The sequence below is a fragment of the Syngnathoides biaculeatus genome, chromosome 11, assembly GCF_019802595.1.
Source record: "Syngnathoides biaculeatus isolate LvHL_M chromosome 11, ASM1980259v1, whole genome shotgun sequence".
Classification (NCBI taxonomy): domain Eukaryota; kingdom Metazoa; phylum Chordata; class Actinopteri; order Syngnathiformes; family Syngnathidae; genus Syngnathoides; species Syngnathoides biaculeatus.
The window spans coordinates 30,002,763-30,016,251 of record NC_084650.1 but is presented as its reverse complement, the minus strand read 5'-3'; the positions used below and the strand labels follow the sequence as shown (position 1 = coordinate 30,016,251).

Here is a 13,489-nt window from a genome sequence, read left to right as displayed (position 1 = left end):
GTTCTTTGCTCTATTTGTGCCCCATGATTGGTTGGTGAGCAGTCCATGGTGTACCCCACTGGGATATGCTCCAGCTCACCAGTGGCCTTAATGAGGATAAGCGCTATAGCAAATGGATAGATTGAAATATGGTCTTGAAATATGTCCTACGAAGGGCTACACATTATCTGTATTCATCAGCAATGTTGTGTGCAATTTTCTTTTGTTTTTCTTCTCCCACCAGACACATTTCCATTTATGGAACGTTTGCTGTGATCATTTTCAAAGGCCGCTGTGTGAATTTAAAATACAACCAGCTTATTTGTGACCTCAGTCACCTTGGATTTCATGCATAAGCAAGTACAGGTGGCGAAATCAGTCAAAGAAATAAGTCGCTGTCGACAGAGCGGTAAGTGAAAGCTGGATCTTGAAGAAAAAAATATGTATGCTCAAGGACACGCGTTATTGCTGCATTATAAAATCTTTAGTGATATATTTGAAACATGGTCAAAAGCACAATAAAGCTATAGCATTTTCTGAGAATCAACTCATTATAAATATGGAAATGAATGTTCTTCTGTAGGTACAATTCTAAAGTCCTAATTTTATTCTATTATTCCATAAAAATCCAAGCAGAACCATTTTCACCTTGTAACAGAGCTCCATATGTGGCAAATAGCCATTTGTCAACTTGCTGCTCACGAATACAAGAGAGTTATTTGGACTCCAGCCAGACGGTTTTATTTAGCTTGACTTCATCCAATGTTTTACCAAAAAAGGCCAAAACTGAATGTTACGTTGGCCTGTAGTGATAACAATTTCAGTGTGCATATTTCTTAAATTTCAAAACAGATTCTTCTGCCAATAATTATTTGCTTGTGTAATTTAGTCAGTGTTGATTTGTTCCTCAATAAGGTTAAAAAAAATCTTCTCGGCTTTTGCGAGTCATCCATGCAGTTCACGTGACACATTTTTTAATTTATTTTTCAGCTGATTTACCGACAGTGTGCCGAAATGTCGACTCACAGCTAGTAAGAGATCATGAACGTCTCATTAGACTCGTTACTTTAGAATCCCTTTAAAGTTTCGCAGCAGCACATTTGCCCATAAGATCAGATAATTAATCTAAACCGCATACATAATGCGAGTACTCAACCCCCACACGCGGCATTAAACCGGGGCTACAGGCGGGATTTATTGGACCCCCACCACACCCCGCCGCCCTAGGAATGACATAACATTTATTCAACTTGTAGGCTAAACCGGTACACACACACACGCATGCAGTGAGCAGTTCCAGAAACAGGCGCCCTCGCTGAGAGTGACAATCAGCCTTTTTGTGTTCTTTTACCGGATGATGTGATCCAGTGGAGTGTGGACTCTCATGCAATTTGCCGGGTTTCTATAATTGGAAAGGATTGTGTTGTCTGCTCACCCACTCTCCTGAAAATGCTCACACACATGTACCGCTGCAACACCTTTAAATCCAGAATGGTGTACAATGAACTTTTTAGTGTAACATACTGTATAAGAGGATTTCAGTTCTTTTTAAGTGAGCATTTCAGCTTAATGTGTGAGAGCATTTCATTATGGGGAAAATGTGAAAATACTGTAACACCCAACTACAGAAGATGCCAGGTGTTTATTTGAAATGAGGCCCATATTTGAGATGAGGGCTTAAAGTTTAAAAATGCTTGTGTGAGATAAAATGAAAAACATGTTGCGCCGCTTTGTCAAATCATTTCCAGTTATGTTAATATATTCAGCTTCTGAGGGCCCTACATATTTGTTTGAAATAGAGCATCGACAGTATATAACTGTATTTGTAAAACTTAAAAGTCACATTATTACTATCAGTTTGGAATTTTTCCCATCAGACAAACCTGCTATCTTCTACATCCACTGTACTGCTGAGAATTTTGCTTCAACGATTCAAACAAAAGCAGATAATTGTATTGGGCTTTTAATGTGCACTTGGTGGTTAGAGAGGGATCATTTGATTACGGGAAAAGACTAAAGTTGCACAGAATAGCTGCCTCGTCAGCGGCAAACCCAGCTAAGATATGCACAAAAAAGAACAGATTTGCTCTTGCAATGCAACAATGATCATTGTTACGTCGGTCTGCCTCACCAAAAGTAAACCTGCGCAGTATAGGAAAGCTGTGGGAAGAATGTAAAAAAGACATGAATGCACAGCTTGACACTGTTGGAGATATATTACTTTTAACAATATATTTATAAACGATGTGGTTGCATGCAGTGGTGTGCAACTGAAATGAATCCCACTGAAAGCTGTTTCAAATGACTCCGTTCACGGCATCAATTCATTTCACAATGAACGTCTTTATTAGTCCTTAAAGCAAATTGCCTCCCGGTCCTTCAGCTGTCACAAACGATGATGGATTTTTAAGACCCTCTCTCTATTTCTCCTTGAAGCCATTATGCAGAGTAAATTGAATGTAAATTAAATTCGGCTGAAAGTTATCATCTTCATGCGGGAGATCACATTCATCCATTTTCAATTCCATACTAATTACCTCAATACGCTTTTTTTAATTTTTTTACATTGCAGTTTGCACATCATCAGTATATTTGTAGAGAATTGTGCATGTGATTAGTTGGGGTGGGGGTGGGGAGGAAGACAGTAGCAGAAGGGCCTTGTGACATACTCACAAATTCCCATCATCCCTTTGTGGAACACAGCAGGTCTGGATGTCCTGCTGTTTTGGGCCACTGTGTTTCGTTATCACTCATTTCCTGGCATGGCCTTCTCTGGATCAGGAATAGACCTCCACTGCCAGTGATACCTCCCACTGAGAACACACACACACACTTCTGCTTGTGTGTCTATTTGCGTGCAGCGTACCACAACCATTTTAGCACCAACTTTGATGCAGACTCACTTCGCAATCACAAAAGAAACATAAAATATCTGTGAATGAGTTTTGCGTATCATTTTTTTGTTGTTGTTTCTCACATCAAGGGTGAACATACTGGAAAATGTTTTGTTGCTGGTGTTCTTAATTTTACAAGCTTGTTGTGCAATGATTGCATCTTTTACCAGAATATTTTACTACTCAGTGCACATCTGGTTTATATTGAAACACACACATACCAATAATTGGGCCAAATCTCAGCACCCCCCCCCCCCCCAAACTCTAAGCAAAGCCAGCAAAGGCCAGATTGTTGGATATTTCGTCAATATTTCCTTGAGGCATTATCCTGTGGTATTGATAAAGGGAAGTTGTCAGTTTGAGAGGAGACCGTTATTCAAATGCTTGTAAGAGGGTGAAGCAAGATATTCAGCTGCTCTCTGTTAAAGAAAATAAAAACATATACAGTGATTCTTCAACTACAGGCCAGATTTGTTTTTTCACATTCAACTCCAGAGAGTCCCAGGCGTTCCAACAGCTTCTTTATTCTTGCAATTTACTTCTTAAACAGCTAACTTACAATTCAACTCCAACATGCTGCCTGTTTAGGTTTTTTTTTTGTCTTGAGTATGTTGTCACATTTCCGTTGTGCCAATTACTATTTCATTGGAAATATGAATTCTGCACTCATGGTAGCAGTCTCACCATGCTGCACCATTTGCACATCTGAGGAGTAACTGGAGCATTTGCACAATGGACATTTTCCCGGATTATCGCACTGCTACTCACTTTAAACTTTTTGGATGATTGTCAAAAGAAAAAACAAAGTCTCATCATTGCCAGATTAAAGACAATTTGTTATTGTTTTCACAAAGTCTCAAAAGTATTCTCTGTTAATTAACTGTATGTTGTCATACTAGAGCGATCCAGCTCCCGGAGATAAATTCCTTGTACCTTTTCGACATACTTTACAATCAGGGTGAAGTAATGTGGAACAAGACTGGCAGCTGTTCGCTGAATTAAATTTAGACTTTTAATTGCCTGTAGGTGTGAATGTGAATGCGAATAGTTGTTTCTATGTGCCCTGCGGGTGGCAAACTGTCCAGGATGTACCTCGCTTCCAGCCCGAAGACAGCTGGGATAGGCTACAGCTCTCCCGTGACCCTTGTGAGGATAAGCAGCTCAGATAATTTGATAGATGGATAGTTACCATAGATGTGTATTCTCTAAACTGCACAAAGTACCAAGTGTTTATTTGAAGTAAGGTGGCTAATTGAATGAAGGCCTTAATTTGTATAAATACTAGTTTAAAGGTGTTGCTGTACATGGACATGTCCATTGGAGAGAAAAAAAGATAAGCATCTAAGATATTTCATCAAATTGTAGCTTGGAGTGTTTATTTGATGTAAGGGATGTTTATAAGAAAGGAGTTCCTAATTTTTTTAGAAGTTATATATATTATTCTTTCTCAAATAATGATATAAGTGTATTCTAATCAGATTTTTTTTTTTAAAATCACGTTATTTTTTGGGGAGGCTGGAACGGATGAATGACATTTCTATTCATTTTAACTGGCAAAGATGATCTGAGACACAAGTGCTCAAGTTGTGTGCAGTTCAGGAACATATTAAACTCCTATCTCAAGACCACTGCACACAAATGGAAGCACTTGTAGACATTCTGAATAAAGTGAGTTTCGGGCAATCCTTACTGCAGAGAGTGGCACGTTGTTTATTTGGCAACGGCAAAAGCAACCATTCAACGGGGTCAGAAAGGAAGGAGGGTAGGTAGCAACAAAGGGAGGAAGGAAGAAGGAAATCGTGGGTTTAGGTTAAGGAAGAATGAAATGAGGATGCAAGATTAAAACCATCTTTGAGGGAAGGAAGAAAGCAAGGAGGTCAAAAAGAAAAATATGCCCCTAATTATTGTAACGTTACCTTCTTTTGACTGAGTCTGCATATACTGCAGTGTATACTCAACTATTGATAATCCATCCATCCAGGGTACACCCTCAACTGGTTGCCAGCCAATTGCAGGGCAAATGGAGACAAACAACAGCCACACTCACAATCACACCTAGGGGCAATTTAGTGTCCAATTAATGTTGCATATTTTGGGGATGTGGGAGGAAACCTGAGTGCCCGGAGAAAACCCACGCAGGCAGGCATGAGAAGAATATGCAAAGTCCACATAGGCGGGTCCGGGATTGAACCCGGGACCTCAGAACTGTGAGGCCAACGCTTTCTAGTTGATCCACCGTGTCACCCTATTCCTAATTAATTTGGCTCAAACAACAAGACACATTAAGTCATTCTGCTGTCCCAGTTCTTCGTGCCCTGTTTGGTAAGCCCTTGCATATCCAAACACTAAAACCTCATGGCTTTATGAGAATTGATTAATGATGATTGCGCTCTGTTTCACACATTATATGCTCTGTCATTGTGCTTTACACCGTGTTCTTATACAGTACAGACCCACCGAAGGGATGTAATCAAATGTTTTCCACTGGTGACCTTGGTCACAGAACATAAAGGCACTGCATTAATGCTCAAAGTCTCTCTCAAAGCGTCTGCACTTGCTTTCCAACATCCCACGAGTGATCTGTTCCTTGTAATGGCTGCAAAGAGAGATGACTGAAGCTGAAACCTTGACACGAGAAAGTTTATGGAGCAACAGTTGCTCTCTTTTTTTGCGTGTTCAGGAGCCACTCGAGGCCTCTCAGCTCCCAGACAAGGGAAAAAAAAAGCAGGTTCAGGGATTATAAATCTCCCCTGAGAGAGTGAATAGAAAAAGAGGCCATTGATCTAGCAGTGTAACATGCTGCAGTTTTGCGCTCGGGTCAATGAAATCTCTTCTTGTTTTCTCGCCGCTTTGATCAATACACATCCGTCTCTCCCAAGTCCTCGGCCACTTGTGTTCATTTTGACTACAACATGAAGGTTAACACACTTTGATGAAGATTTTAGCCTCAAGAGAGACACAATGCCGCAGCAACATTTTTGCTCTTCATGCATTTATGCTTTGAAGTATCCAAGGTTTTATCTGACAAAGTAAGTCTTTTGGGTATTTAAGGTTTTTTTCATTATATGATTATAATGCTCCATGCCAGCAAGAAATTGCAAATTCAACTTTGTGGTACCTTTGCTTATTTTTACACCCTCTAGTGGCTTCATGGTTCACTTTGGACACAAGATGCAAACTAATTATGTAAAAAACAAAAAAAGAAAAGATGTAATGTAATGATGTAATCACTGAGGCTAGCATGCGGTATCCATGCAATTTAAACAATACAAAATTGCATATTAGAGATTTCCCAACACAAATTATGTCAGTCCAAAACTACTGTACTATAATATCCAATAGTTCTGTTACACTAGAAACGGTTACAGTTGAGAGTTCCAAAGACATTTCGTTGAAAATAAATGCAAACAATAATAATAACTGCAACTTTTTTTTCAAATAGTATAACTACATACGCTGCTTTTAAATCATGAAAAATTACTACTATTTGACGGGGGAAGCAAATAAAATTATGTTTTTAACACAGAATTAAATGTAATATTCATTTATTGAGGAGGGCATGCACACTCTTGAAAAAAATGTACCTCTGTGTAAATATAGGATTTAAATATATACAATATATAAATGTTTATAATATTTTCCATTGGGGAGCCTGTTCTCATAAGTAAGATTTTGTTCTGAAAGAAAACCATATTTATCTCTTAATAAATAAATTATGGCAAACCACTTGGCACACATTTGTACTGCAAAAAAATGCCTTAATTTGTAATCCACGCTATGCTTAAAATCTTTACTTAAAAAAGATAAAATACTAATATGCAGTATACATGAATACTTGAATTCACATATTATTATTATTATTATTGAATTTACATTTAAATGATTTTCAGACAGTGGGATTATTATTCCAGTTTAATGGCATTTGGCACCAGATTGCAGGTCATTAATTGATGTACTTGTGTCTACCACGTCACTTCTCAGAGTGACTCATATTTGCAGTGTGAAGCCAATAACTAACTTCAGTGAAGTGTGACCTAAGGCTAATCTAATGGAGCTGCTGCCACCGAAGCCGAAAGATATCACCTTCGGCAAGACGCCATGAAATTGTCCATCAAAGCGTCACATGCACGAAATGTGCATTTTTTTTTTCCCGTCATTTTTGTGGCAAAGCGAGTTTGTGCTAAGTGATCAGAATTTGACCAAACCTCCATGGTTGAAGGCTCTCATAGTTTAACTCTGAATCAAAGAGAGTGTTTTGCATATTACCTTGGTAACTGCCTTGTTTTTGCTTTTTTTACCCCCCTCTCTACCATCATTAGTCCGGTGCTCACAATTTCCTTAATAGTAGTTTCATTCTAACACGGGCATTTCGTATGCAAATCATGTTCCTTCCTGCTTTGTCAAAATGAGGCTATCAGCAGAAAAGATTTTGTTTCGGAACGTTAAGAAAAGAGAAAAAACATGAGGTGCTGATTAACATATCAAGGAAAGTAGAAAGAAAAGATTTTTTTTCCTTAAGATTCTCCCAGTGGAAATCTTGACAAAGACGTCTTAGTGGAGAGGTATTTTAGTCGCATTAATCTCAATTGCAATATTACATTGCTTTGATTTTTTTCCGGCCTTTTGTTCTCTCTGTTCGCAGTTTAAAAATACGCCTCTCTTTTTCCTTTTGGAAGGTTTTGTTTTCTGATATGATATATTTTAAAAATGCAGATACGAGCGATAATCATGTGATACAGATGCAAGTAAAACACACGCTTGATGTCTCGCAGTTCACTGAACACTGGTTTTAAGTGAAAAAGAATAAAAATGATGTACGTCAACATTGAGGGTTTTTTGTTAACTGTGTTTTTTCCCCCCCATGTCAATAAATATTTGGACAATGTTTCCCTTCAAGGTGACCAATGTCCCCCTCTCAAACCAGGGTAGTGGCAGTGGGGCTTGATAGCGAGTGCCTGGTATCTGGTTTTGCAAACATGAGGTACCCCAACACAGTCCAAAAAGGAGGAGTTAAGTCCCACCTCGCATGGCCTCCCCACCTGTCAGAGGGGCTTAGGGTTAAGGTGCAGTGTCAGCTGGGTGATTGGGAACATCTGACTGAGTCCTCTGTTAGAAGAAGGCGATTGACTACAGCCCATGCTCAGTGGAGGACATTGAATACGAGTGGGCAATGTTCTTTGCATCCACTGTTGAGGTGTTCGAATGGAGCTGTGGTCGTAAAGAGGTCTTTTCCTCCAAACCAAAATCCAAACAATCTCCAAACCCATTGGTGAACAAAGACGGTGAGGAATGCTGTCAAACAGAAGAAGAAGTCCTGTCAAGTCTTACTGGCTTGTGGGACTCTGAAGCTATGGGGTACCACATACTCTCGGATCCTTTACGACCGGTATCAGATTTAGCTGCCCTTTGTTACCACTTCTGTTCACAACCTCTTATGGACATGGATTCTAGTTTCAGAAGTCAAAGAAGTTCGACATTGTTACCTCTCCATCCGTGATCCTTGAAGTACATATTTAACACAAGTTTTTTTATTTCCCACCTCGTATCTTTTGTACCCACATGACACAGTTTCAAACTGACACATTCATTGATTACCATTCTCTCTTCATTGGTTGCACTACAATTTGATTGGATGCTGTCAAAATAAAAAAAACGGGATGTAATTTGATGGGACACAATGCCACAACTCAGACACATACAGAGAAAGAGATAGAGTTTTGTTGCGTTTTAGGGACACCTCCACCCACACACACACATACACATACACATTGAACATTGATTTACATAGGAACCCCCAACCTTGTTTCCCGATTTCATGTGGTAGACTTCGAATAGTTCGTATTGTTCCACTGCTACTCACCATGAGTTTGATTCTTGTGGTTTAGATAATGAATATGACACTATAATTTTATTTCGCCTTCTGGAGTCTGTCGGAGGAGTTATCAGGTGTTGATTTTGCGGTTGTATATTGCTTATTGAAATTCATTGTTTTTATTCATCGCTTTATCTATTTCTCTTGTTTCTTCTGTATATCTTTAAAGAAAGTTTTTTTAAACATAAATTCTAGGTATTCATTACAAACACTAGACTGGGTTGTTATTTTAAAAGTGAAGCTTACTTTTCACAATGGAGAGTAAAATGTACTGATGCAGCCTGTACTGAAGGCCTCTGTGGGGTGATGTTTATCCAGTAGTAGTATTTCTAAGGCACCTGGAGCTGGTGAATGTACAGTAGCACAAAGCTGAGTGAACGTAGGCGAATGAGAGGCAAGAGAAGTGACATTCAGTAAGAAGCTGAACCATCTGTCGAGTGAGTCAAACAGCTGATATTACAGTACAATAGGAAAGTTCTGACATGAATGACTAACGGGCACATAATTAAAAGTCATATGAAGAGCCAGTGCATCTTTAATTATTCAGACATCTTGTAGAGGTAACTTCAGATTAAATACCAACATCTCTGCAACATACTTTCAATTAGCAAACGCTCTCCCTGCAACGTTGTAGCGATGGAACTTTTGACATCGAACTGAAATTGGCGCAACATCTTTGCTGTCTGTGTACTTCGTCCACTTTGCACATGCAGGTGTAGTGAGGGGAAGAGGGCTCAGAGTTTGAGAAATCTGGTCAAAACTGAATTAGGCTTGAAACTGAGGTGCCGCTAGTGTGTGTGTGGATGGCAAATATTAAGGGATGTCACATTAGTGTCTGTCTTGCATCTTGAGGGCTGAAGAGGGAGTGCCAGAGAGGCTTAATGTCTGCTGTCGACTTGTATTTCTCTCTTAATTTCACACGCTATTGACTCAGCCTATTAACCGCTGCATGCTGTCCATCCACCAGCACACGCATAAGTCTTCCACGCACTAACATGGCCTTACTTATCTAATGAGCTGCAAGTGTGTGTGTGTGTGGTGTGTGTGTGTGTGTGTGTGTGCGTGTGTGCATGCGCACACGTGTCTTGATGCTCTTAGCGGGTTGTTCCCCTCACCCTGCAAGACCGCATCGCAAATACACACTTTGCACCTTCAGCGTCTCGTGTGTGTTTCAAATCAATTGCCAACCTCTCCGGGGAATTTAGGTGGTAAAAGTACAAACTATTAAGTATAACAATATGTTTGAGATCAACAAATGGGTTGCTGTGTCCATTGCAAGCTCTTTGTGCACATGCAGATCAATCTGAAAAGGCCTAAAAAAAATTGTGAATCTGCATCTTTTTGCAAGACTGTCAGATTTTGCCATGGTTTCAAAGGAGTGAGGATAGTGATGTGATGTTATCATTTAAAATTGCGAAGTATGATTTACCAATTAAATCCATCCATGCATTTCTTGACTACTTACAGTATTCTCATGAGGTCACGAATGAGTTGCAGCTACCGGGTGACTGGCATACAATGGAATAACCAAAGCAAAATACACCAAATGTATACATTGTAATTTACTTACTAATTGAAAGGAAAGGTGAGCGGAAGGTTTTCTGCTGTGAAGTTGAACATTGACTAAAATTGTTCTTCTTTTTGTCATTAACTTTATTTTATAAAGTGAATGATCCTGTTGGCTTTTATGTGCTCAGTCACAACAACCCTTTTTCATCTATGTCAGCGGTCGGCAACCTTTGACACCGAAAGAGCCATTTGAACCCGGTTTCCACGGAAAAGAAAACACTGGGAGCCGCACATCTAAAATGAAGAAAAAAAAAACTTCTACTACTTTACCGCAGCATGTTTCTCCATTGGCTTTGCCGGGCTTGAAAGTCGCTCAAAATAGACGGCGTTTCAGCGGGTATACCCGCTTCCGCAGTGTGACGTCTATTTTGAGCGACGAAAAAATAATATCAAATAATTTAATTAATATTTTAATATTTCAAGATCACAATCTTCAAATTTAGAACTAAAATAATATAAAAACTAACACAAATAAAACGCACTTCAATTAAATACAAAAAAATTTTTTAGTAATTTATTTTCCCAAGCCAATCAGAGCCGCATTATAAGGATGAAAGAGCCGCATGAGGCTCCGGAGCCGCGGGTTGCCGACTGCTGATCTATGTCATTAAATGCAACGTCAGTAACATCACATTTATCTATCATGAAATATCTGACATTATCAATACTAGTAATTCACAACACAGGAATAAAAATGTCAAACAGGTCGGGCGATGCAATTCCCCGCGTATTCCTGGCACAGAGCAGTATTCATTGTGTTTGTCCACTTTGCCTGAAAATAATGTGTGACACCGGCTCTCTTTAGCAGGAGTGAGTGCCGTGTCTTGGCCCATGATTTGCTACTCGGTCAAGCACACCTCCAGGGAAATAGATGTAGTGGCGTGCCACATGCCCTCCGCACAAGATGAAGGTCACTCCTCTCCTGGGAGAGAGAGGCCATTTGCAGCGCAATTGTTTCTATGCAACTCAAAGGAAAGGGAGGAGAGAGTCAGTCAAAGCTGTTTGGAATTAAAGCTGTGGAATGAAAAGCGATATTGTCACAAGTTCCCGCCAGCCTCAAGTAAAAGTATGTGTGAAGCCTTGGAGTGGTGACAATGTGACAGGTGGAAGGATCAGCTTGCAGCAGCCTTCTCTATGGTGGAACCACGAATTAAGGACGCCTCGGTGTTCAAACTATTCCATTTACGAACCAAGGAAAATGGCTTGATAGTTAAACATTGCCGCATTGTGCCAACGTTCATATGTCCAATAGGTGTTAGATGGTGAAGTCATTTTCTTGCCTTTTTCCCAATGTAGGTGTACATGGATGGCATTATCTCTTCCACTGATTTAGATATTTAATGTTTGCCAGGTGTGTCACTTTCTCCAATGGTCATTGGTCAACCAATAGTATGTCAAAGGTGAAAAACGTTGTTTCATGCTGACAGTGTATCTTTTCTTTTGACTCAAGATTGGCGCTGGAAAGATGCAAATGAACCTGTCTAAAGTTAGCAGTCTGGTTCTGTGACTATCAGAGATAGCCACAAACGGGTGCAGCAATTCATAGGATTTGATCATATTTATATATGTTATATATAGCCACAGTGGTCTATGATCTCACATCTCCCCAAGTTTGATGACGGTGGTTCCCTGCAGGAGCAAAGGTTTTCCATCTGCTTAAAATGCAGTTCACTACCTCTCTAATCTTCATGGGACCTGATCCCAGGCAGAAGTTTGTAGTAGGGTGGATGATTCCAATGAGGCAGTGGTGGTGGTTCTCTCACAATGTTCTGAGAAGGACAACAAGCTCCACCCATGTGCCTTGCTGAGTATCTCGAGTTAATTGAATTGTTTTGGAGGAGACAGCGGCCATAGGGGGCATAGCGGCCATCAATTGCTTGCTTGGACCAGAAGAACTTGGAATATATCTGTGGACTGAACGGACGTCAAATCAGGTGGACATTGCATTTTAACAAGTTTGATTTTGTGCTTTCTTACAAGGCGGGGTCTCAGAACCCCAAACCTGATACCTTCTCTCGCCTGTTCGACCCTGAGCTGACAGAACATGAGTACATCCTACCGCTGAAATGTGTGGTGGGAATGTTACTTGTTGTTTAAACAAAATCTTCAGCAACACAGTTTTCTGTAGTAGATGTAGTCTTTTCCTCTTTTGACTGACTCTTTTGTTGATGTACTTTACGTATTAAACAATCAATGTTTGGAATTTTGCTGTTTTCATCTTTGAGATATGCACTTGGGTTCAGACCTAGTCTGGTTATTATAGAGCAAATCCAAACCACCCCTGACCCAAGTATGGTCAAGTTCTCGTGAAAATGAATATCTTAAACTTTTTTGTCTGTGATATTTTATTGGCCAGTTGTCTTGGTATTTACTGTCCCAATAATTTTTTTTTCAAGGTATTTTGACTGTGTTGAATGAACGTAAGTAAAGATTGCTGGAGGATAGTCAAAAAACTGAAAGCAGCCTGAGTAGATAACCCACAGAAAATAAATAAATAAATTTGTTGTGACACTAATGTCCCCTTGGAAATGCAATTTTCAGCCCACATTCATCTTAAAGGTCTAATCCAGAGGAAATTTTTTTTTTTTTTTTTGTCTATCATGCAAATGTAGCTAAAAATTTCATTTAAAAAATATTTTAAAAATTCGCAACGCAACAGAAATTAAATAAATTAGCGCCAAAGTGCACATTTCTTTGTAATCCGAATACCTCCCATGTCTGTTTCAAACCAAGGCTCTGTTGAAGCTGCTACCATGTGACGTCACGCAAAGACAGCCCCTGTACAGAAATGGCTTCCTACACATACAATCATATACACGAGTGGGATATAGAGAAGATAGATGTAGTAATTAACTTTTTATGGAATGTGTAAATACTACTGGTTTCTTGTCCGTGCATAAGATATCGCACAGGTTTCCAAAGCAATGAGTGTTTATTGAACTCCGAGGACATGGAACACGGTGAGCGGCTACACATAGACTGCCGCAGCTAAATAACTAGAACGTAGATAAGGGACCCAACCCATAACAGCTTGGAGAAGTGTATGCCCCTACTCGGCATAGTGACAAACAACCAATAATCTACAGAATGCTCTGTGGAAGAGGAGGAATTTTCTTATTCTTCTCATGTTCAAAAAAGATCCCATGCAGGTGTAATTCAACCATATATGTTCGAA

General features: G+C 39.6%; 1 long non-coding RNA gene across 1 annotated transcript in view; it reads right to left on the bottom strand.

The window, feature by feature from the left end:
* Positions 1–10,788, bottom strand: part of LOC133508969 (uncharacterized) — a 39,947-nt gene extending 29,159 nt beyond the window's left edge. The window contains exons 1-2 of the long non-coding RNA XR_009797200.1: positions 10,585–10,788; positions 2,653–2,792 (exon numbers count right to left, since the gene is read on the bottom strand). This is a non-coding gene — a long non-coding RNA (uncharacterized LOC133508969). The remainder of the gene's footprint in view (positions 1–2,652; positions 2,793–10,584) is intronic.
* Positions 10,789–13,489: the final 2,701 nt, after the last annotated feature.